Genomic DNA, 24,672 nt, shown 5'->3' with positions numbered 1-24,672 from the left:
AGCAGTTTTCGAACACAGATATGTTGCTCCACAACCTGCCAGAATAATAATTATTGATAAGTTTGGTATAATTTTTTTGGCGAAATACTTGGGAGAAGGCTTAACCGAATGATTTATTTCGCTTCCATTTGCATATTCGCAGCCTCGAACTAACATATTTCTCTAGCACATATTTGTACACCGACAAGCGTAAGCCGGCAAAATATTAACCTTCCTGACTGTATATACCGTACGACTCGACATAATGTCATGAGCATTATAGTGCGTGATATTGCATCCAACGCCCTGTGATGTCAGTTGATGTTCGGAAAACTGGTTTACAATGCGTCAACTGGACAGAATGGCAGAACGCGTTTGCGCAACTACACTGCAGTGGTATTTCATAATCCGACATGTCGTTTCCATTCGTGGTTGCGGAAGTACATAGGTTGGCTTCTTCCTCGCCGAGGTTACAAAACTTGCCTTTCCTTTTTACATGAACAAGCATTAGCAGTGGTATAGCAGCAGCAGTCATAGAGCATCAACGTTTGAACTAACCTGCCGACGATACCGTTGATTTTGCATCCACTCTATACTCATACATTTCTCACCGACATAACAAAATTAGGGCTTGCATCAAAAAAGGGAAGAGAAAAGAAACGAAAAGGCAGTGAAAATATCGTAAAAAACGACTCCGTAAGCATGCGTTCTTTTTTATTCAAAGGCTTCGTTTAGCCGTAGAAATTAGAGCAAAAAGACAAACGAGGCAAAGAAACAAGTGAAGGAAGAATTGAAGATGTGGCGTGGATAAAAATACAACAAATATTTATCTTCTTGCAAGCGCAATTCTCGCAACCGACGCCGCTGCCTGAGCCACTGCCGTGGCAGCCATCTTGTCGACTGGCAGGAGCCTCTCGCGCCCTTCCTTCCTCGCAAATATCGTCAGCGCCGCGCCAAAAATTAATGACGTCGCGACGTTGTCGACAGCAGCGCCTGTGTGTAGAGAGGCAAACTTTGGCGGCGGCGGCAGCAGCTATGCTACGCGCGCAGTTGCATTCTAGCCTCCCGCTTTACCGCCCCCCGCTCAACCTTTTCCCGCTTCCAACATATGCCGCGTCGTATTTTTCCCTTCCTTTGTATCGTGCTTCCTTTCCCACTTATCCTGTTATTCCCTGTTTCCACTCGTTCAATCGCAATGCTCGGCTGCCACACGCACAAGCAAGTTTCGCCAGCAAAAAAAAAAAAAATAAAAAAAAAAACGGCCGGGGAACATGGGCTCGATCTCTGTTAATTCCATGCAGGATTTGGGAAGCTATAAACCCGCTCGTGGCGTTGAACACGCAATGCTCTTTCAAGTAAGGGCGCTCTCTGATTTGGTTGTGGGTCCAAGGTACTCCATCATTTGCTGTAGAAGCGCTGTGCGTTTGCAAACAGAACTGCACGGCACTAGGAAAATAGAGAGAGAGAGAGATGGCAGCGAATTTGCTTAAGAAGTGGCGTAGTTAAGGTGCCATGAGAAGGTAAAGGAAAATAAAAGTGGACGAAAAACCAACTTGGCGCCGGAGGGAGCCGAACCCAGAGCCTCTGATTCACGCGTGAGATTGAAACGTCGAGTAAAGGAACGTCTCAGTGGACCATGCTCTCTCTTCTTATTTTTTTTAAATATATGTATATATTACCGAAACAGTACGTCCGCTTGTCAATCTTCTCCCGTGTTTTGTTGTTTCGGTGTTTGTTCTCATGCATACAGCTAAGCACGCAGATGATTTCGCGTTCCGGCCCCCTCAATGATGTGGCCTCAGTGATCAGGTTCATTGTTCACCAGTATGCTAGTATCTTAGCTTCTCATCCACCGCGTACACTATATCCAAAGCAGCAACGTACCACGTGGAGGGCGTTTTTTCGGTGTGGGATAAGCGGTACTTTAGGCATGGCATAAGCGGTACTTTAGGTGTGGCGTAAGCGGGACCGTTCAAGTTTCGACCACTCGATAGTCACGCTGTCATCACGACAAAATTGCGTGCTGGGGTTTATCCGCTGCAATCAATAACCAGCCAAACACACTTCAGCCAATAATACTGCCTGGTCATTGATAAAAGTATACAATAGGCGCGCCGACGACGAAAATACATTGAAGATGCGCTTCGTGTGGTTTTTGCTTATGAGTTCAGTGTGTTGCCGAAAAGTGCCAGGCTAATGGGCTGATTCACAACTTCATGTCTCAAAGCCGGTGTAAGCGATTCTTGTTTTATAATAAATCGAAAACTTGCGCCCGGAGGGGTCATTTTATTTTTATAGAGACCACCAGCAAATATTAGCCGAGTTTCACAAGTGCGTTAACTGAGCGGGGATCGCTCATTCGCCTATCATGCAATGGGGATATAATGGCGAACTATTTATTGTGAATACCGTCAAGTATACTTCAACCTTCTTTCGTTGCGTCTATCGCAGGAATCATGTTTATTGCCCAATACCAGTAGTACAAAGAAAGCACCATATATCCCCACCCAGGACTATACATCCCGGTTTCTCGATTCGTATGCGTCATCGGGCCAGGTACCGCCGTTCTGCACACTTAACACCTTCCGTTAAGGGGACCCTTTACATTCGCTTATAAATTCGAATTACGATGTTCATGACATCGTTTTCTGTAGTTGCCCCTCACTCACGAGCCGTTCTCGAGCGCCATGGAGCTTGGCAAACTTGGCCCGCGCTGTCGACGCCGCCATTCAACTTGCAGAAACGCTGCATAGATTTGGCGAGAAACGGAGGCACACGCAGCCTTTCTTGCGATGCGGAAAAGCTCTTTATGCGCCGCCTTCTCCGCATCGAAGATGTTGTCCTTCGGCAAACAAGGGCGCGATGCTTGAAATTGGCAGGAACAGTGAAGAATTAGCTCGAAAGCCGGCGTTGGCTTTCCGGGACGGAAACTATAGCGAACATAAGGGAACCAATGAAAAAGAAAGGCATCGGTCCTTCGTTGTATAAGCGGTGATTGCCCCCTAATATTTTTTATATTCGTAACGTGGCATCGTCTACGACGCTCCCGGTTCGTGCGAAAGCGCTGTTAACACGTACCGAACGTGTCTCGTAAGGCTTCCCGGAACAATACTTTTTTACCGCCAGCGCCTTTGAAGCGCTAACGTTCCGAAATTTTGCTGCAGCTCTGTGACCGAACCACATGCGAAGCCTCGGCGTAATTATAGACTAACGCTGTGCTGTTCGCCTCAAGTCAGCATTGTGCACCTAGTATATATATCCTCCTTTATCGAGCTTGTCATCGGCCACCGTCGCCTATCTTTTTGTTGTTTTTTCGCGGTACGATATGTTAACCGCGGAGCTGTTGTAGGTCGAGGCTGCGCCGTCCGTCTGTCCGTCGGTGTCACGCAGCGGGCAGGTTTCCAGACCCACCGCTAGGGGCGCTGCGTTCAATCAAAGCGCGCGCCGGGGGAGAGGGAGGGAGGGCGCGCGCCCTTTCTCGCCATGGATTCCATTGGCGCTGAGCCGTGCTCCCACAAGGGCTGCAGAAGATAGCGCCAACCTTTCCCTTTCCCTCAAGAACCACTTATCATCATCGCCATGGATTCCGCAAAGCGCGAGCGGCACCGGGAGCTCGCCTTCGAGCGGCAGCGTCGTCGCCGGCCGAATTCTACGTTTCGAGCGCGGGAATCGGCAGCGAAATGGCAGCGGCGGGAGGCTAATCCGGAGCTACGCAAGAAAGAAACGCAAGTCAAGCATACTTGGAGGAAAGCGAATCCTGATTTTTCCCAGCAAGAGGCAGAACAAAGACGCAAGCGCCGAGAGATCCCTTTGACCCCTGGTGTAAGTGATTTCTTCGACCGGAAGTTATAACAGGGAATGTTAAGCAGCAAAAGTCAAAACATCACCCATAATCACACGAAAACCAATGGAAAACAAACATAATCACAGAAACACACGCACAATCACAGAAACCCAGAGATAATCACAGAAAATCACACAAAATCACAGAGAAACACTAGAGAACCACAGCTCCGCTGTTTCATCAGATTTCACACTGGGTGTAACTGCGTTTACACTTCTGTCTGTATCTAACTTCTTTCACGACAAATTCGGTCACTCGGCATGAGACAATGGGCATGTGCCACTCTTCAATGGCAAAAAACAAAAGAAGATCCTATAATTTTTTTCCGATGCTGGGCGGCATCTAACCCGCGTCATAAATATTCGGACAATCCATCTCAATATATATTTTGACTCGCGCCATGCACGGACTTTGCGGTGGCGCCACTATATGGCGTAGGGTGTCCAGACTGAAAAGTGAGAGAGAAACCCGGCTGCAGCAGACGTCTCTACATTACGCGTTTCGGTGGTAGCAATACGGCATGTCGCTGCATTGCTTCATTGCTAATGGCATTAACGCCGACCTTGACTCCCGTGATGGTTTCTGCAGGAATTTTTTTGATGTTGTTGTTGCTTAGTTTCCTACATATACGGCGGATGCATTGCTGCCATAAAACTGCTGATATGTACCTTTGGGCGCAACTTAAGCAGCACTTGGTAATTCCGCTGAAACATCCGCCGCGGTGGCTCAGTCAGCTAAGGCGTTGCGCTGCCGAGCACGAGGTCGCGGGATCGAATCCCGGCCGCGGCGGCCGCATTTCGATGGAGGCGAAATGCAAAAATGCCCGTGTGCTTGCGTTGTAGTGCACGTTAAAGAACACCCGATGGTCAAAATTAATTCGGAGCCCTTCACAACGGCGTGCTTCGTAATCAGAACTGGTTTTGGCACGTAAAACCCCAGAGAGAAGAAGAAGAATTTTGCTGGAAAGCTTGTTATGACTAAACGTATATATCTGTCTCCAACCAGCTGCCGCTGGGCTCACTGTGCACTGAATTGCCAGATCCCATTCGCCAAGGAGTCATGGCATTATGACTGCGCCGATATCGTAGAACTTTCTTGTTGGTGTGAAGACTGGTATGTTCCTGGGTTCATGTCAGCTCAGATACCCCCGTTTTCGCCGCGTCTGCTTCAATCTAAGTGCATCAATAAACAATGAAAAATTGCAGCGACTGTGCAGTTTTTCTCGGCGGTGGCTCTGCCTGCAAAAATTAAACAAATTAAACTTCAAAGCCAAGAAAGAGAGGATAAACGCTTAATGAACTGAATCAGTCAGAAAGAGAGCTTCTTTCTTCACCCAAAGCGGTTGGCCTCCTCAGTCCAGGTAGCCATTGCTGTTTTGCTGCTTCCTTGGCCTAGTTTACCAGCTTGCGCTGGTCCTTCAAGTCCGAGACCGCGAGCATGGCACCCCACAATTCTTGACGGTTCTCTTCTGCGGTTTTATCATCGATTCTTTCTGCGTTCTCCTTTTTTCTTTTTTTTTTTTTGAGCCTTGGGTTCTACAGTGTTCGGACACGCCATCACCATGTGGCGAAGGGTGTCCGGTACCTCCCAGGAGCGGCAGAGGTGTGAGAATTGGGCTAGGGCGTATTGTATTCATTATTATGCCAGGAGAGAGAGAAAAATAAGCACTTTAAAAGTAGGAAAGTATTGGTGGCATGCCATCCTAAATACCACCGCTTTCACAATTCGCGGGACCACTTCGGCTTCCCGTTTGATCAGTCGCTGCCTTCCGATGCGCAGACAAATATAGAGTGGATTTCGTGTCATCCACAGGAGGTGCAGGGTACCAGCTGAGCAAGTGGGTCAGTTGAAGAGGCCAGTCCCGCATTCGATTTCCCATTTGTGTGTTTTGTGCGCGCTTCCCTCGTCCACGTTCGCGCAGCTCTTCTCGAGATCGGTCGGGCGCGCGCAGTCCCCGAGCGTGGCATGGCACTTCAGCGCGGAGCTCTTGCCTCATCGGCGGGTTGGCCGTCCCGTAGCTGGTTGCGCGCTTCGGGGGAGGGAAATGCCCGACGCTGATCCATGGAGCGTGCAGTGCCCCGGGGTCCGCAAGTCGATCGATAACAATCGCAGCGGTATAGTAGCACCAACTCTCGTCTCAAGCTGCGATTGTTGCTGACCTGGTCCGCTGCTTTCATCTATTATTCTCCGCGTGGCCCACATCGTCGTGCCAGAGCGTACACCCCCTTCGCTCGTCGTCCACAGCTATCGGCGCAGATCAACGTTTGATTGATCAATCGGCGCACTGCGACACTTCGTCTTGTTTGCAGATTTTCCCCGTCATTTGTCCTCTTCTTGCTTCTTCTTTTTTTATATTATACGTTATGTCGATCTAATGCTGAGAAAGCTTTTCCGGGCAGCTGCTAATAGGCACTTCGCTTCATTTTATTTAGACCTGCGGAGCAGCCGACTGGGCTGTATTTCATTCATTCGTTCGAAATTTCCCCGATGCCGAAGCCAATGAAGGAAAGGAGTGCAATTTACAACCACTATGAATCATTGACGAATAAACAAGGGAAGGTTTTCGACGGTGTTCTTACAGGGCACTGATAACTAGATATGTCTCTTCTTTCATGTTGTCTTTATGTTTAGTGGTTCAGTAACATGAAACACGTCCTCCGAGGTGAGTATGAACGCTCTCTAAGTTTACGCGCAAACTTATTGCGCTGCACCACGAACTTAGATGCACAAGAAGCGTTATCTGAAGTCAACTGGAAAGAACAGTTATCTCTGGAGATTTAACAAAAAAAGAACAAAGAATGCTTCTTCAAGGTGCCACAGATATTGATCCATATCCATTGCGTCAACTACTGTCAATGTATAGCGGCAAATATAAGTCTTACTGCTTTGTCGCAACAAAAGCGAACAGGGTGCAGCGTGTCTCCGGGAGAAGTGCTAGTGATTGCGGTTAAAAGGTGTGAAATAAACTATAAGCTAACTTTACAGCCACTTTCTGTGTTTAGTTTCGTTCTATGCTGATACAGAATATTGTCGTGGCGATTAGACTTCAGCCTTCGATTAAGTCAAGCGCGCGGCTCCGGCAACAGATCCGAATAATTCAAGTGCAAGTGAACAGCGTGTGTCAAGCTTATTTTCCATGCAGAAGGAACGCATTGCGTTGCTACTCAATCTTCTGACACTGATTGCCGGACTGTCTGGTGAAGAGGATTGTCGTTGCTAGACCGGCTGGTAGTGTGTATGATTTCACATGACTGCAAAGACGATGATACAAACTTCTGGAGACCGCTTTAGCACTTACTGATGTCAAGTCGTATTGACGGTTTCGCCGCGTGCATATTTTCATTTCATCTTTTTACCTCCAATCTACTTCGAAAGTGTGAAACGCAGTTGGAGCCACTGTCGTCACTAACGAGATATAAATGCGCTCACCTCCACCTCACCGGTACCACCGACTTCCAGTCTTTCCAGCCGTGCATGTATCAGATCCTGCGCAGCTTTGTGAGCGCGGCTTCAGATGTCGACAGCCGTGAAATCGCCTGTATATGTGTCTCTAGAAAAAGCGCTGGCACATTTGTAAGACCTCCACATAGCTCTCATGTACTGTACGTGCTTTCTAACAGCGATGCACTTGTGCCTGCTTTAGTTTGTTCGTGGACTCCACGTTTGTGCTCTGTCGTAAGTTCTTGCAGTGAACGCGTATATGGGTGTGCGAAGAGAGCCCCGTTATTTTTGGTTTTATCTACAGGCGATACGTCACTGCTAGCACGCTTCCTCGCTGAGATGGCAACACTGCCAGCTTACGCGACAGCTGCACCAGTTAGAGCAAACGCGTATACGTTTAGCTGAGTGCCTATTTATATTTCACTAACGCGGGCAAAACGCCGATGACTGCGAAGACGATGATACAAACTTCTGTCATTTTCCTTTCGAGACCGCTTTAGCACTTACTGTTTTCTCTTAATAACATGTCACTTAGAAGTTATGATAGTCTGAATTGACGCTTTAATGACATGTGTTCGCCGCACTGAATAGTGCGTGCATATTGTGAGGGGCAAACATTAATTTCGTAATTTCACTGTAGGGCAGAACAGCCTCTTTTTACGGTATAACTCGTAACAAAACAGATGCAATCTACTTCGAAAGTGTGAAGTGTCTTACATAAACTACGCAGTTGGAGCCACTTTGTGACTGTCGTCACTATGTTTCTCACGAAGGAGTAGTAATATCTCTTGGTACCAGCTTAGCATGTCACCTCCACCAAAGGTGTATCCCGCGTACCACCGACTTCCTAGTCTTTCCATGCCCTTCTAACGCCGTGCATGTATCAGATCCTGCGCAGCTTTGTGAGCGCGGCTTCAGATGACAACAGCCGTGAAATCGCCTGTATATGTGTCTCTAGAAAAAGCGCTGGCACATTTGTAAGACCTCCACATAGCTCTCGTGTACTGTACGTGCTTTCTAACAGCGATGCACTTGTGCCTGCTTTAGTTTGTTCGTGGACTCCACGTTTGTGCTCTGTTCGTAAGTTCTTGCAGTGAACGCGTATATGGGTGTGCGAAGAGAGCCCCGTTATTTTTGGTTTTATCTACAGGCGATACGTCACTGCTAGCACGCTTCCTCGCTGAGATGGCAACACTGCCAGCTTACGCGACAGCTGCACCAGTTAGGATAGCAGCACCGTCCTTGCACTCGTAACATTTTTTTAATGCTGTTATGGAGCGCCACGCATTCGCGCCTGCTATGATTCCTCACTCATAGATAAACTTGCACCAAGAAAAGTTCTCTTAAGCTGTCCGCCTGCTCAGCAGCCAAAGTAGGCTATCTTGGCGGAAAACATTAGCTTAAGTGACTCAAGGGAGCATTATGCAGCGTTAACTTAACCTAAACAGGAAAACTTGTACATGTCACCTTTCCTTCGTAAAGCATGCCAACCACGAAACGAGTACCCCTGTAACCGAGCGACACGTATTAGGGAAGCAGTTTCGTGCGCTGTACAACCACTGCAAGTTAGCGGCAGGGAGCATAAAAGTAACTTGCCGTTGCGCCTAGCGCGAGAAGGAGAGAGACGTTGAGCACGGTTTCTTGAGCCCGTATGCAGAAAGACGTATCTCGCAATCTCTTTCGTGGTTTCATAATAAGTGCGGTTTACGTTTGCTCGCCCGCAGAGGCGAGCAAACGTGGGGAGTCTTCATGCACTCACGCGTATACGACGTAGACGTACGAGTGATGGCTTCCTAAATTGAGACGCGCATTTTACGCTGATCTCTTTCACGACGTCATAGAGCAACCCTTTTATCCGCGTTGTGGCAGGTGTGCGTGAGTGAAAATATATGCTATGAGGGCTGGCGGCGGGCCAACTTACGGGGGCAAGGATTTAGTATCTGCGCTGAAGGTCCACTGTCTTCACGAACTCCCAGAGGAAGTCGATAACGGCCTCGGCGTTCTGCTGTGTTGGCGGGCCGGTCCAGTCATCGAGGGACTGAACCTGTCTATAGTCTTATGTATCCGGCGCAGACATCGAAGCCCTGGACATTCCCAGGGGAGATGTTTAATGACCATCTTGGGGGACGTCTTGTTTGTGGCTTCAGAAAAATATCCGTTCGTACGATTTCGGCACCCAAGTCTGCCAAGAAAGCAAGAGCAGATTTTCCTGTAATTGATTATAAGTACGTGTTCTTGAAAGCTTCAAATTAAAAAACACACCTCGACCGTTGAGCTCATGTGTATAGCATTCTCGTGCATATCAAGCTGAAATTCACTTATTATTCTACATATTACCTGCGCAGCAAGAGGGGAACAAGTTAGAGGGTCCTACTAATTTGCAGGCTGTTGCAACTGGTTACTCCCCTCGTTAAGCGCTATATTTCAAGAATTTCTGTGGTTGACGAGGCGCATACGTCAATTTGAGTGTCCTTTTAATGTGTGTTGACGTTGTCCCTCGAAAGTGGTATACAATATTAGCGCGATGGCTCTACTATACCAGGTACGAATCCGCAAAACGCCTGGTTCCGTAAATCTGGCCTTCAAGCTCAGCCAAGGTCAAACTGGGAGTTAGCCTGCCATTACCGACGGCTGCTGCGTACGCCGCGTGGGCTCCCATATCTTGAAAGCGATCTGCTATGTGGACAAAGTGCACCGAGTGCTGGTAGCTTCGTATGCACTGTGCTTTCGACGCTTAGTTCGCGTTGGAGCGAGACGTGGCATGAAGATCAATTCGCGCGCTGCTATTGCCGTCTGTGTGTTGTCTTGTTGTGCAATCGTAGATGCGGTAGTTGCTGAAGGCGCCGAGCAGCGTCAGTGTCCTTTCCTAAAGCAACCATAGCAGTGCTATCGCTCGACAAACTTGGTTTAACCGCGTTCTACCACGGCAAACTTTTAACAGCGAAGCTGTTTAAGCCAGCCGTAATTTGTGGGTCGTATAAAGAAACTATGAAGAAATAAAATAAAATAAACTTTCTCGCAGAGGCGGGATTTGAATCCGCGAACCCCCAGTGCCACGGCGAGCGTCGTAACCACTAGGCTATACAGCCACGCTTGCAGAACATGCATTTATGCGAACCATATGATTGCGTTCCAGCGTCGTCTCTATGTGAGCTAGAGAGAGAGTGAGTGAGTGAGTGAACGCGTTGTCGGCATTACAAGGCGGTGCCGGTGTTGCAAGCTGCGCTATGCAACGCGCAGTGACGGCCGTATAAGTCTGAGACGCGCGAAAAGAAATTATCATCATCATGAGTAATAAGATGAAAAGTACTGGCGCACTTCCGGAAAATGCTGGGCTACGATCGCCCAGCTTCGCTGTTTCAAGCGTTGCGCGGCCGAGTGCAAAGTTAAGCGTTTTTTTTTTTTTTTAGTAATAAACGACACGCGCCTGTATCAACGCTCGGCGAGTCCGGCCAAGCTCTGTGCCTATAGCAATGCGCGTTCCGCGGAGCGCATGCGCTCCTACGGTTTAAGATGCCGGTGCCTAGTGAGGTCAGACTAATTGCGCGATGTTTTGTTCGCCGCGCAGGATGAGAGTGGCAGCGTGTGTGCATATATTTCGGAGGCCACAGCAGGGACATACTGTCATGGACGAAGCCGAAGTTATGCGCATCCCTTGGACGAAAGCATTTACCCGATTCATGGCTGATCCCCCGTAGTTGGTTGAGCCATACAAATAGGCTCCAAACCAAACTTTACAAGGTGGTGTACGCGCCATTCATTTAAGGAAACAACGACTACAACAACGACAAGAACGCGGTGCGTGTCCACTGTATCAGGCATTCTGCTGTATAGCGGTAACCAAGTTAAAACCTGGAGGTAGCGCTGAAATCTGATGTTTTTCTCTCTTTTATTTATTTTTTTGCTGCCTCCTAGTTATGTCATTGCTAAATAAGTTAACATAAATTGTGAATCACTCGTTTATTGTCTTTTTTTTAGCTTCGTCAGCTTTCTGTCTACAGGGCCACTAATATCGCAAAAATTTTGAAATTCAAACAAGACCGAAGTTCACACTAAGGGCACGTCAGTCTTTCAATGTAGGTCTTGAAAAGCTGGCGTACCCTTAAAGCCTTTACGGCAATGTTCAAAACTACAGAGACAGATCCCGTTTCATTATATTGTGTGGCAATATGAGTTCGCGCATATTGGCGCTCCGACAATTCTAGTTCCTTTCAAATAGATATGGGAAGTGTCTGACAAGAAGAACAAACTTCTCGAATGTAAAATTCTTAGCTGCACAAAACCAAGCAGGCTTTTGTGGTCTGTCACGTTTCATCTGAAAAAGAAGTGACTTTGATAAGCGCACGCAAAAGTCAATGCTATAGGCAACTTTAATTCAAATGTCGATGTTTACGTAATATTGTCCATGGAATAAGTGAGATACGCGGATGTTTGGTGACAAACGTGAGCAGAGACCGACAACTTCCAAAACGTCGCAAATTCTAGAGTGCGCAATCGTGCCAAATCGCGTGACCCTACACCATTAAAAGCCACAACTTCGCCGAAGCTCAAGGCCTCGGTTCGAATAATCTCACCAGCTAGAACCGGGCTTGGTGCAGATATCGTTACCACCCTGCTTGTCGCTGACTGAACGCATGACAGCATCGATGTAGACGGACGAAGACTCTGGCATCCTGAGTGACCGTGAGTTTGATTGAAAACCCTTTTTTTTTTCATTTCTGCAGGCACACATGACGCGGGTATATCACTATATTATCACGTCTCCTTCCTTCTCTGTTTACCGCGGAATATGAGCGCAGACTTTACGTCACACTGAATAAAACCGCTCGGTTTTCGTCGCCACCAGCGATCACAAAAAGAAGTTCACGAAGCCAGCAAACAAGCCGTAAACTGTTCCAAGCCAGCCCCCTCCTCCCCGTCAAACCTCCAGTCACAAAAGCGCGTTGGAATCGTTTACTACTTCGTCACGCGGTGTAGCTGCATGTTTTACTTTGCGCTGGCATGTTTCGGGGGAACGCCGCCAGTCGCCAGTGGCAGCGACAAGTTTTAAAAGCTCGCTAATACTCCGGCGTGCCAACGCCCTCCCTGCCCTTTCCTCTACGACGGTCGCCGAGCGGGGAGCTAACGAGTCCCGGCAAGGCTTCAACGCGACGCTTTGTTTCTGGCGACACCGCGCCGCCTGGCGCCGGCATTTGCATGGACATTATTATTCCTGGCCTGGGGGACGCCGACAACGGACGCCCCGGGAACGAGAACTGTTTTCCAACGCGAACGGGCGCCCGCACGCTTTGCCTCCACTGGCGCGTCCCCTTCGCGCAGCAGCACTCTTCCCGCCACCACAGGGTTCATCATTCTTCGCTGATGAGCGGACTGACAAAGAAACAGCGAGCAAAAAAAAACTGCGGAGCAAGCGGCAGTTCGGGGCCCGTGTTCACTGTGCATTGCGAGCACGCTTTGACACCGTGGAACAGCTTTCAGTTCGGCTGTTTTCGTTCCTGCCGCTGTTTCTTGCTTGTCTCTTTTCTTTCTTTTTTTTTATCTTTTCTTCGTACTTTTCATTACGTGAAAGTATGCTCCGCCACGATTGACTTTCCTCTCACTCCTTCCTCCCCGAAAGGCACTTATCGGTTTCTAATTATTTAATCGACTGTACACGCGCTGGAACAATGAGGTACAAAATGCAGAAGAAGATAAAAATGACTTCCAAAGTACGTAGCCAGCTCGCTATACGTTGCAGTCGCCGCGCTTAATACGTCCGGTGCTCGAAGTGACGGCTAATGTGTCACGTGCGATCCTGCCAACGGGCCTAACAGCGGTGGTATAATCTACTGAACTATGGGCTCTAAAAATGGTAAAGACTATAAAACGCGCATGCTGCTAAAAATGTCCCTATTTGGGTCATGTGTCCTCCTCGGGTATAGCAAGTGCGGGGGTGCCACTCAATGCACGTAGAAAAAAGGAGCGCTGCAAGATATGATCTGCAGCGATCTGAACATCAGTTCGCGCAATTTTAGAAAGCGAGTCATAAGCTGGGAAGTAAAAGGAACTGCTCGAGACGTTGCCATCACTGTTTGAAGATGCTGTCCGTGTGTCTTTTGGCAGTTTCTGACGAACGCACGAAGTATCACGAGAGCCGGAGGTTGCGTGGTTATACTGAGTACCAGGGATATCCTTAAAAGTGCCCACTTGTTGGTTGTATGTCGTTTCTTTTTTCGCATTTACGTGCTTCAAAAGGATATCAGCTCTGTTCGGTTGAAGAAAAATTCAGATAGGTTTGTTCCAGAATAAGGAATAAATTTGGGTCGTAAACGTGACGTGTGTGTTTCATGGCGAAGTTTTTTTTACAACAAAGTCGTCCTCATCGTAACTATAAAACGCCAGAAGCGCGACATATATATATATATATATATATATATATATATATATCACTTTTACAGAACTGACTTTGTTCAGATGACTTAATTTGAGATCGCGCTACAAAGTTTCCATTCCCGCGACAGAAATTTCTGCCGTGGTAACGCCTGTGCATCTCAAGATATGGCAAACATTTCTGCCATCATGGCGAATTCCTGTTTTGTTTTATAGCGATTGGACACTCCAGGCGCATTCTAGCCGTCGCCGTGATGTTCCGTATAAAGTCCAGGGCGATAACACCGTCGCCGCGCGCCGTACACTGTAGGTGCGAGTGAAAGCACGCGAGTGGAGCCGATGATCGCGACTCAATCTCGCGCTTGTGTTGAAGCGATACACAGCACGAAGGTAAATTCGCTCGCTGCGGCTGCCGCGCCTCCTCACGCCAGCCTTTTGACAGCGAGTGTCCGCGGTCATCGAGTGTGATGTGTTCATGTTTGCCTGTGCGCGCCCGCACCATGATTGGTAATTTAAATAGTAAGCGAATGTTTGCAAGTTTATAAGGCTAATAAAACTACTATCCTTACTTCGTATAGCTGTATAGGCATTTGCTATCGCAGTCGATGGTTCGCCTGTCGGGCGAAACAGCTACTTTTATTCGTCTGCCTTAAATTTCTAACTTCCTTCGCTGTGCAAAATAAACATTTATGTACAACACCCTGTAACACTCCATTTCGAATGGGGTAAATAAAACTGGCTGATCATTATACTAATCGAGCTCGTTTCGCGCGTGCGCGGTGCGCGAAAACTAAATGCATGCGCCCACTCTTCGCAGACAAAGCACGCCAGCGCAACATGCCGAGGCAGGGATGCTTCGCCAGAAAATTGGCATGCATATGGTAGGTGACATTCTTATCGATTTCAATTTACTGAAGCTGCTTTTAAGTGGCCTCTTCACCTGACTCTGCTTCCTTCGATTGTTTCGCGTCTCAGTGGCATCAGCGGCCGTGCAAAATTACACACGGCTCTACGGACACGCCACCGAAAACTGCCGCAGACCAAAACACCCATTACGCCTTGTAGGCACCCGGAGCGAACTGTTGCACGCTTCGGTAATGTGAAAAGTTGGGCGAGTGAACGAATGAACCGAACACTTATTGCAAAAATTATATGTTGTACTGCAATTGGGCGAGTTAGGGACTAATTATCATACCATGTGGATGAAGCAGCGCACTGGACACGAACAAAGCGGAGAAACTCTCGTGTTTCCCTGTGTCCTCTCCGCTTTCTCATGTTCAGTGGGCTGCTTCAGCCACGTGGTATGTTGTTGCACGGTGCTCGTGCTGGCTGCTAGGCCAGCCAAAACTTTTTTTGAGCTGGGTTGTTCTGCACGTCTCCGTCTTACACATGACGGTGTAAGAATTGCCGCACGACTGGCCGCTCGAGGCACTTTGCGTGTATTCGCGGGCTTCTTTCATGCTCGGAAAAAACACTTTTATGTAGCACGTATTGAGCAACAGAAAGCTGTATCGGGAGTTTTTCATGTTGCTCTACAACTTTCTCATTGACACTTTGATAATTAGGACAGTACTTCTCGAGTTAGATAATTAATTACGATTAATTATTTAAATCTCAGTAACGAAAAAAATACTGGCGGCTACTCCACTGTACTGGAAACAATACGCACTAAGTTTGCTTCGCGTAACGCCCGTTCCTTGTTTTTTTTAAATCGTGCTGCGTGATAGCTGGGACACCCTGTATATGGCGCGGCGAGCGGCGCTGCCAGCTGCTGCGGTTGCTACGCAACGGCTCAGCTCGCGGTATGTATGTATGTATGTATGTATGTATGTATGTATGTATGTATGTATGTATGTATGTATGTATGTATGTATGTATGTATGTATGTATGTATGTATGTATGTATGTATGTATGTATGTATGTATGTATGTATGTATGTATTGTATGTATGTATGTATGTATGTATGTATGTATGTATGTATGTATGTATGTATGTATGTATGTATGTATGTATGTATGTATGTATGTATGTATGTATGCTGTATGCTGTATGTATGTATGTATGTATGTATGTATGTATGTATGTATGTATGTATGTATGTATGTATGTATGTATGTATGTATGTATGTATGTATGTATGTATAAGCCACTTCATTATATGAGTGTTGTCCTGTGTGTTGGCTATTCAGCGACACATCAGCAGCAGCCACGTTCAGCAATGTCCCACCGGGTTTCGCAAAGAACGCTTATGATTACAATCATCTCACGCTCGAATCTAATTTTAGGGTGTAGGAGATAACCATTCTACCATGAATATATCCTGCAGTTCCTGACGTTGGCATGAATTGGTACAGTGACACTACATTATCTGCCAAAAAAAAATGTAGGCAGTGCGTTGCTCCACACCCAAGATTTCGGCCGTGCTCGCTATATATAAACGTTGCCGCAGTGTCGTACCGTGACGAGCCGCAGGTTCCCGTCGTCCTCGTGATTTTAGTGGTCGTTTTCAGAGTTCAAACACTGGGAGCAGGCAAAGGCACGCGGGCATAATTGCGAGGGGGACATGCTCATTGTAAGATATGCAGTTTTCACAAAGATTGCGCAAATGTGGAGAATTTGTCAGGTTTTATTTGTCAGCTGCCCCATCGTAACTGTTCTGAAATGTATTATGTATAAGTGCACCTAGTGGTCTATACACACAGGGTGTCCCAACTATCATGCACCAACATTTTTTTTAATTAGTAGCACGTCCCCTGTCAAGGAAATGGGAGTAAGCGAAGCTTGTCGTGTGTTTCTTCGCTGTTCCTCCGAAGGAATTGCCCTGACGAGTATACCACGTTGCGCTCGAACCACAACCGGTCACACGCACTGCGGCTGGATCAGAAGTTTCAGTTGAAAAACTCGCGTTGAAACCGGGGAAGTTGGCGCTAGCTTGCCGATGCATGCAACACCTTTGTCTGGTTCCTGGAGGGCTAGACAACGCTGAGATGTGGCCTGAGCATCGCGTTCCCGCAGCTCAGGGTTGGCAGCTTTTCGCGATGTTTGGCCTTAACATCGCGCTCCCTCAACTCGGGGTCCACTGTTCCTCGCTGACGTTTCCCCTGGGCTTAGCAGGCCTTCACGCTAGAATCGGCACGTCGATGACGAGCCCTTTCACGAGCGCGTTCATTCTGGATGGATTTCCATGAAGTTTCTTCAGAATTAAATCTGTCCGTTACATAAGAGGTTGAATGGCTCATACCCCCTTAAGCAATGGCTCATACCCCCGTAAACGTGGCCTCTCCTTTACGACGACAGAAGAGAAGTGAAATTCTACGCTGGCATGATTAGCGGCAACGCAGCCGTCTGTGGAAGCAGACGACGACGACGAACGCGGGAGCAGTGGCACGAGCGCGTGCAGAGCACGAGCGCCTGCCGACCACTTGCGCATTTAAAACCCCGCTGTTAAGGGGGAGCATCATGAACTGACAGTGGCTGTACGTTTTATATTCGTAATAAATACCATGAAAGAAAAAAGAACTGACAGTGGCTGAATTGGTTAGCGTGGTGGTATCCCAACCCTGAGGTCGGTGGTTCTAATCCGCATCTCGACGAGCAATTTCTATTTTCGCGCGCCTTGAGAGTGAGAGTTGTTGCGGCGACACCTACAGCAACACTTGTGAGGCTAATGCTACGTATACCTGGATACCAAGCTAATGCTGTTTGCCGTCGCTTGGAAGATAATCAGATTACTTTTGCATCCCGCCTAATTACACAATTTGTCTTGATTAGTTGATCAACTTCTCAAATACTATAATTAAATTAATAGTGTCAATGAGAAACTAGAGCACATGAAAAACTCATACAGCTTTCTGTTCCTCAATATGTGCTACGTAAAAGTGTTTTTCTGAGCGTGGAAAGAAGCCCGCGAATACACGCAAATTGCCTCGCGCGGCAATTTTTCGTGTATTCGCGGGCTTCGTTCCCGCTCGGAGTCAAGGTCAAATACGAGGTTTCCCAAGGTCGCAGAGTTCGTCGCCGATGTGCGCGCGCATGAGCCAGCACCAACCACTGTTAGTGTTGGCGCATGCGCCGCGCGCCAGCTCGCTCGCCGCTGTTGGCTCGGCGCCTCCATGCTCCACTCGCCGGTACGAGTTATCGCGCCACACTTAGGTGTGGCTCGGTTGCGCGGAGGCCTCTAGTTGCAAATGCAACAATGGGCGAAATGCGTGTACTTTGATTTAGGTGCACGTTAAACAATGTCAGGGGGTCCAAATTATTCCGGAGTCCCCCACTACGGCGTGCCGTATAATCAGATCGTGGTTTTGGCACGTAAAATCCCATAATTAATTAACAGCAATGGGCCCTTGAAAGCATCAGACAGAAGAGGAAGGTAAGAGTGCGAAGGCTCTGCAGCTTAAAGTGGTTACGGGGTTTAGAGGCTCGCTGGTTACGGGGCTTAGAGTGTATAATCGCAACGCGGTGGGCCAAGGTGATACGGATGGCCGTGGATCTGTGCGAGCCAGAAGACAAGAGGCGCACGGCCGAACAACAGCGACACGCCAAGCCGACGGGCGCAGAACAGGTCGCCGAGAATAAGCAGCGCGGATTGGTGGACCTGAACTTGCGGGCCATAGACGCGTTCTTTCAAAAGCACTCCGTCGAGGACACAGTTTGTGCGGCGTATCCCTTCTGCACATCGCCTCTGGTTCCGATCGGATGTCGTCAAGGTGCCACGGCCCGCGCATTCGGTGATCTCCGAGCGAGCGTTTTCACCGGGAGGACGTCGTTCCACGGCCGTGCAGATCTCGGGGTCCTTCTCATCGCATCCTGCCTCGCCGCCCTAGCCGCTTCGATTTGCCCATCGAGCGATGTTGACATTAGGAAATGCTTCTCATTGCCTTACATTATCATCAAGGGTGGTTCCTGCCACATTTTTCTTAGTGTTGATTTGAATCCTCTATGAAAGGCTTCTTTACGGCTTGCTAAAATGGAACGATTGCTGGCACGTTGAGCAGAGATAAATCAACGTTCCTTTATCTTTTCGTTTCTATGACTAGAACTAATTTTTTCATTTAGATGTGTGAACAACAGAAGGATTCGTCGGCCGCAATGGACGAGCGCCTCTCTTTTCATTGGGGCACGCAGCCGGTTCTCGCTGGTCTCCTTCAACCCCTTCTTCCAAGTTGGCCTTGACGTCCTCGGTTCTTTCCCTGCTTCTACTTCTGAAAACAGATGGATTGTCGATGCTACGGACCACACCACCCAATACGCAATTACACGCGCCCTTCGTGTACCAGTTGCGCTACGGATGTCGCTGATTTGCTGCTACACCATATCATCTTACATCACGGAGCCCCTTGTCAACTCCTCACCGACCGTGGCCGCTACTTTCCCTCCACAGTTATCGATTAGTTGCTTCGCTCCTGCGCGACAAAACACAAATTTACGACGACTTGCCACCCGCAAACCAACGGTTTGACAGAACACTTGAATCAGACGCTAACTGACATGCTTTCTACGTATGTCTCTTCTGACCATCAAGACTGGGACGTTGCGTTGCCCTTCGTTACATTTGCTTACAATTCTTCCCATCATGATACCATTGGTTTTTCACCCTTTTATCTTCTGTTTGGCCATGACCCAAAGTTACCCTTTGACACTATGACCCCCGATGCCGCCCATTTACCCACTGAGTACGCCCGCGATGCCATTTCCAAAGCTGACGAGGCACGTCAAATAGCTCGTCATCGCCCTACTACATCGCAAGGCCACCAGAAGCACCGCTATGACTCCTGTTTTGCGACGTTATCTACACTCCGGGTGCCCTTGTGCTTCTATGGACTCCAACTCGGCGTGTTGGACTCTCCGAAAAAATTGCTTTCCCTGTACTCCGGATCCTACCGTGTCTTAAGGCGTATAACCAACCTCACTTACGCGATTGGCCCGCTCGAGTCTTCCTCTCCCTCCGTCTCGCCACCTACAGACGTTGTCCACGTATCCCGCCTTAAACCTTACCACTCGCCCACAGCACAGCAAGCACCGTGACGGTGCTTCAGTAGCCGGGATTCATGTCACGGTACTATTGGTCAAGAGGAGCGTCGATGAAGATTACGGTTTGGATCTGGCGCGCTCTCGCCCATATGGTTCAGCGCTTCATCGCCTTGTAAAATACTGTAAATACGTTGTCCTACTGCGTCTGCCTCCCCGTAACAATATCATCAAAGGTCAGGGACCACTGATACGCTCTGCGTACGACTGTTGACACCTGTGTCACTTTAGCTTCATCACTTTTCGCCTCTATAGTGCCCGGATACTTTCAGGCGTCCTTCTACACCGGTTGCAAGTGTCGCTGCAGCAAACAGAATGTTCAGTAATATCAGATTAGACAAGCACTTATGTCTTCGACTGCAACCACAATATTCTGTTCTCTATAACTGAGTGCAGTAGAACTTCGTCGAGCGGAAGTGATGAAAATTACCTGCCGCGGCTCCTGCATTGAATTTGATTCATAAGATTGGGCCGTACTTTCCCTTTTTTTCCTTATTGATGCGAAAGCATCAAATGGCCCATTGAGCGAAAAAGCCGGCGTCTGTAGCAGCGAAACGGCCCCTAAATTCCCATTGGCTGTGACGTCACGTCATGTGCGCGCCTCGACGGAGCATAGTGGGTGAAAGGGAACACTTGCTGCCACGCTGGGACGGCAGGTGCTGCGTGAGGGCATCGCCGCGTTTCAACCTCTCTCTCGGAAGCCTGTGTTATCCGCGCGTTGCTTGTCCGCGCAAGCTCTCGCCTGCGTTTTAACTTCACCTCGGTAATCGCTATAAAGAAATTAACGTATAAAAAAGCAGAATAGGTTCGAAAGGAAAAGCGTTGGTGGCAGGAAGTTTTGAACTTACGACCCCCACGCTCCGAAGCCGAGTGTTTTACCCACTGGGCTAAACCAGCACCTCCTGGATAGCAGACCTGTGCACTCTGCATTATGGCATCATGCTACTTAGACCGAATTTTCTAGTGCCAAGCCCGACGTGACGAAAGCAGTGACGTCGAAATCACCGCGGCTTATTCGGGAGCATCGCCATTACATTCTATGGCGGTCGGGCAGGGTAGCGTGACTTCACAGATCGAAGTGTACCGAACTTGTGCTATCTAGGAGGCGTTGGACGAGCGTCTCGTGGCGCTCGCTTTCCCGCGAGGAGTTCATAACTCGAAGGACCGCTCAGCGGCGTTCAATTGGACATTAATGCTTTCGCATTCACAACTCATAAGAAGTGCTTTGATGTCCTCTGATTTCTTTATTTCTATTTAAAGGAACAAGCCAGCTCACCAAGTTACTACAAAGCGACCGTCCTTTAAAGTACAACACATCCTTCTTGAAATTCTAGTTAATAAAACTTATGTGGTTGTTTTTTTATAATGAAAACTATGAGAGAGCTTTCATACTCGTTTCATGCGCCGGCACTTTCTGCATTGAAATACCACCTAGTTCATCGGGCATCACTTGAACAATTATTAGGGACTGATACTTATAGCGCGAGACTGGAAACAAACAACACAAAGAGAAGGAACTTGAAGAAAGCTTGAGCGCAAGCTTTCTTTATGTTGCTTCTTTTTGTGTGGTCTGTATCCCGTCTCGCGCTAAAAGTATCAGTCCATAATAGTGAACCAACAAGGCCCGCAAGATGTTCTGCTCGCTTGAATAAACATGTCAAATGCCGGTGCCTATATCAAAGTTGCCCGTGTCTCAAATGTCAACGTCAAATGCTCCGTGCTAGATTAAGCACATACATTAGCGTTTCAATTGCGTGACTTCGGTTAACAGTTCCTTGTGGTTTCTTGACTTCTCTTTAAATTGACGCTCTACTGCATTTATCGAACATTCTCATGTGTTTGCTCATAAATTTAAAGCTTACATCTGGCCTGCAGCATCACCGAGGACCCATGTATGACAGTATTTCTTAGCCTTCTTACACTTTCCCGTGGCTTGCGGCTGCTAATCCAAAAACGTTCTTTTTTTTTAATCTCAATAACGCGGAAAGAATTAGTAACACGTACGTCTGTCGTCGTCAGTTCTCTATTCCATAATCTATAAGAGGAGCTTTAAAATGCATTAACCTTCCTGCATAGAGGGCTTTGACGCAACGGACAACAGACGACAGCCTATATAGGAAAGTGGCTGGAGATGCAGCCGCTTTCTTCTCCATGCTTTTCACTTGGAAGCAGAATTCAGCAGTGCCACTCGTATCCGATAACCTGCATACAGCCTTTCAATCATTCCTTTCCAAAACAACTGGCCGCGTTCTCGCTTCACATCTGAGCGGCTTTGAAGAGAAAGTATGCAACGCCGATTGCTACAGGTATTAAATTATCGCGGTGTCTTTCTCCTTTTTTTTTCCTTTCTCTCAACTTGGTATTTTATCCGCTTACCGACACAACGCTTCCGTTGTCTGAAAGCTCAAAGATGTCTCTATCGCATCGTACAGTAAAGCTCCACCGTGTATACGATGGAGCAGAAATATGCGCCGGGGTTCCAAGATCAAATTATGAATTCGAACGTTGACGTCACAACGAAACAGTTTACTGTTTTGCGAGACGATGAGTTCACGAAATTCTACATAGTTTTTTTTTTTTCTCTCTTTCTTTCTTTTTCACATTCGGCATCATAAGCGGACATTTCTACGCAACGTATGAAACGAACGCAAACTGCTGCACCCTGAAGTTCCGCCGATGCTTTCTGCATAAATTATAATGCCGGATGAATAAATGCGCTCCGGAGCACTTGTTAGAAATATTGTATCCCAACCACTCAATTCAATTGTTGTCTTGTACACTACAACGGGGGCTGAAGCGCTTTCAAAGATGGAGACATGAAACTGTGACCAATATAATCAATAAATAATCTTTCTTCAACGCTTGCAACTCTGTATGCGAATGATTCTACTGAATGAAAGCTACCTCGGCCTCACTTTTCAAAGCCGCTGATGAGTGTTCCCGCTTTAATCCTCGACTTGCCATGTAACGCTCTTACATTTTGCCGTAGCAGGCGATCACATAATTTTAAAAACCTCAATTTTAAAACTTCTCCACCATCTGGAAAGTACAATAACTTGTTTTTTTTTTCTTTAATGTGAATATATGTGTGAAGGAGTGTAAGCGTGTTCATAAATACCATGTTGCAATAATGCATTCAACCTTCACTGCACTAATATGCGTTTAACGGGACAGACAACTGGCCAGAATGGGTTGTGAGATGTTGATGGAAATGAAATGACCGCGGTTTATAGTCATAGAATCTAGCGCGCTGTTCGTGATTTAAATCAGAATTATAATTTTAAATTGGCAAAGAAAGTCTCAAAAACCAGTAAGTGGCACGACCTGGCGGTGAAGTCTTGGAACTTCTGATGTAGTATATGTGATTACTGTACGTAAGTCGGCTGCTATTAAGTACAGCATACTTATTGCTTAAAATTGCAATTCGTATATTATTAGGCCTTTTGCGCATTATTCTATGCGTTTTACGAAGTAAAACAGGTGTGCGCTAACGATCGACGCTGCCTTCGTGGTAACCGAGTGGAGCGGGCAGAGCAGGCAGAGCTGTTGAACGCATCGCGACATAGTACATGAGGGCTGTTCTGCGCGCGCGAGTTTGCGAGTTAGTACCCCGAGTTCTGTGGTCACTGCGAGATACAAAATGCCATCGATGAATTGTACCATGAATGGGTGCCAGCACTGCAATAATAGCACTAGTGGCATATCCTACCACTTAGCTCGATTTGGCGAAGAAAGAAAGCCTGGCGCTTGCAGCCAGCAAAAACATGTCCTTCGAGATCAATTTGTGTTACTTGGAGGGAGCCGTCGCGGGGTCATAGATTCGGACAGCACTTGTTATTTTAAAAATAATTCAACCCTTTATCAAACATTAACCACAGGAACATCGGCTTGATAAACAAAATATAACTTTCTTATAGCTAGAGCCCCACTTGTCGTCGGCCTCCCACCAATGCCGGCGTATAATCGCTATTGCACTCACCTATCACTGTTTCCAGCCTGCTTTTTGAGCACGACTCCATCCCCAATGCTTATCGGAAAATTCTGATACAAAGTTTTCCACGGCGTCTTCAGCGTTACCCCTGCACCATCACACATTCAGATGAGTAAGCTTTTCGTTGCACTATTAAAACGGGTACAATAAAACATTGGTTGTCAGTCCCGTTAAGATTATTTGCAAAGAAGTAACTTGGACACTTCTATAAGTTGGCGTTTAATGGAATACTAGTTTACCTTAACACTTTTCTTCAAACTTTACTCATTCCTGAGATACTCAAAGGTGATATTACTATTATTATCTTTCAGTAAGATTCTACAGCTGACTCTCCATCATAACACTACTTGCTTTGGCGTAGCTATATTGTTTTTGTTTGTATAAGCCCGTCTTTTTTTCTTCTTTAGCAGTCGTTTCTGGTCACAGAAAAGTCCAATTATCGTTAGGCGAACCACAGTTCGTGTCCCTCAAAAACTACCTCTCCGGCAAGCTCAATCGTTCTGTACTGCTGCTCCAATATCTCTGATCACTCTATATTTACCTCCACAAGCGTATTATGATTTCTACCACACTCTCAATTATTTTCTTTCTCATCGTCACAGAATACATCTATCAAATACTTTTCAGTTAGTCTTTTTTCTGCTTCAATGAATTGCGCTTTCACTCCAACTTGAGCAACTACTGCAGTGTCCGCAAGAGTGTTGCGCACACACCGTCCGAGCAACCACACTACAACTCCTCCTCCTCCTCTTAGGCCCATTCTTGTTCTTTTTTCCGAAGGTTGCACTTGATTGTCGCAAGTTGACTAAAAGTTGAACCACTCGCAATTCTTGCGGTCGTGTAATCCTTTTTTCCTGTAACGTTAACTTCACCTTCTGCATGGCAATTATCCAGAAAAGCCAGCTTTACGAAAACCACTAAAGCAGAACGAACGAAAGCACCTTATTGTGTCCTAAATGTCGACGGGAAACTAGTGTTCGGCACGTAGGCGCTGAAAAAAAAAGAAGTTAAAAGGA

The 24,672-nt window shown here is 47.3% G+C and overlaps 1 protein-coding gene across 1 annotated transcript in view; it reads right to left on the bottom strand.

Moving 5' to 3' along the window:
* LOC119450272 (putative carbonic anhydrase-like protein 2) overlaps positions 1-24,672 on the bottom strand; it is a 219,739-nt gene that overhangs the window by 193,453 nt on the left and 1,614 nt on the right. The gene's annotated exons all lie outside the window — the stretch shown is intronic.

This window comes from Dermacentor silvarum, chromosome 4 (assembly GCF_013339745.2).
Source record: "Dermacentor silvarum isolate Dsil-2018 chromosome 4, BIME_Dsil_1.4, whole genome shotgun sequence".
In the NCBI taxonomy this organism is placed as follows: domain Eukaryota; kingdom Metazoa; phylum Arthropoda; class Arachnida; order Ixodida; family Ixodidae; genus Dermacentor; species Dermacentor silvarum.
The sequence above is the reverse complement of the archived record's forward strand: the minus strand, read 5'-3'. Positions and strand labels throughout refer to the sequence as shown.